Source organism: Bison bison, unplaced genomic scaffold (assembly GCF_000754665.1).
Source record: "Bison bison bison isolate TAMUID 2011002044 unplaced genomic scaffold, Bison_UMD1.0 scf7180017864516, whole genome shotgun sequence".
In the NCBI taxonomy this organism is placed as follows: domain Eukaryota; kingdom Metazoa; phylum Chordata; class Mammalia; order Artiodactyla; family Bovidae; genus Bison; species Bison bison.
The window spans coordinates 2899783-2901235 of NW_011495069.1; positions in this window are offsets into that span (position 1 = coordinate 2899783).

Sequence of the window (1453 nt, forward strand, 5' to 3'; positions counted from 1 at the left end):
TCAGAGAAGCGTGTGGTCGTTGTTGTTCAGTGGCTCAGTCCTGTCTGACTCTTTGTGACCCCACGGATGGCAGCATGCCAGGCCTCCCTGCCCTTCACAGAAGTGAGTGCAACTGTGCTTACCCGGAAGTAAGGAACAAGGCAGGGGCTCTGAGCTGGTGACTGATGGGACTGACTGAGTGTCAAAAGCCATTTGAGCTGAGATCAGAAGAGTGAGCTGTTGCTCCTACTCTGGAAAGCCAGGGTGGAGGAGACGGATTGTTCCTGGCAGAAGGAACATCATGTGCCAAGACCTTGAGGAAAGACGGACCATGGTGCTTCAGTTTCACCATCTGTCAAATGGGGATAAGAGAGCCGGACCTACTGCTTAGCGTGGGGACCTCTGCTCAGTATTTTGTAATAATCTATAAGGGATAAGAATCTGAAAAAGAATATGTATACACACACACACACACACACATATATTCAGATTAAAATAAGAAGGCAAAGCCTTTAGCACATAGTAAGTGGTCAATAAATGTTGGCCATTTCAGTTGTTGCCACTAAGTTCTCAGTTGACAGGGACAGCTGGTGATCCCATTCAGCTTCCAGCCCCGGGACTTGCTGCCTTTCTCCGTGCATGGACCCTGCAGCTTGGTGACCTGGGTTACAGCTCAGGCTTTCTCATTTGTAGCTGTGTGACCCTGAGCAAACAGTGCACTCTAGTTTCAGTTTTCTTGTCAGTAAAATGGAGATCAGGGCTTCCCAGGTGGCTCAGAATTTGCCTGCCAAGCAGGACACATGGGTTCAAGTACTGGGTCAGGAAAATCCTCTGAGGAAGGAAATGGCAACACACTCCAGTATTTTTGCCTGGCAATTCCCATGGACAGAGGAGATGGGCTGGTCACACTTCATGGGGTTGCGAAGAGTAAGATGTGACTTAGTGACCAACAACAACAAGAAAATGATCACCAGAGTGGTGCTGCCTTCTCTCTGGGCTACTCTAAGAGCCCGGGAAGATGAAAAAATGAGCAGTAACCTCAGTAACTCAATGAAACTAAGCCATGCCGTGTGGGGCCACCAAAGATGGGCAGGTCACAGTGGAGAGGTCTGACAGAATGTGGTCCCTGGAGAAGGAAATGGAAAACCACTTCAGTATTCTTGCCTTGAGAACCCCATGAACAGTATGAAAAGGCAAAAAGATAGGACACTGAAAGATGAACTCCCCAGGTCAGTAGGTGCCCAATATGCTGCTGGAGATCAATGGAGAAATAACTCCAGAAAGAATGAAGGGATGGAGTCAAAGCAAAAACAACACCCATTTATGGATGGGACTGGTGATAGAAGCAAGATTTGATGCTGTAAAGAGCAATATTGCATAGGAACCTGGAATGTTAGGTCCATGAATCAAGGCAAATTGGAAGTGGTCAAACAGGAGATGGCAAGAGTGAATGTCGACATTCTAGGAATTAGCG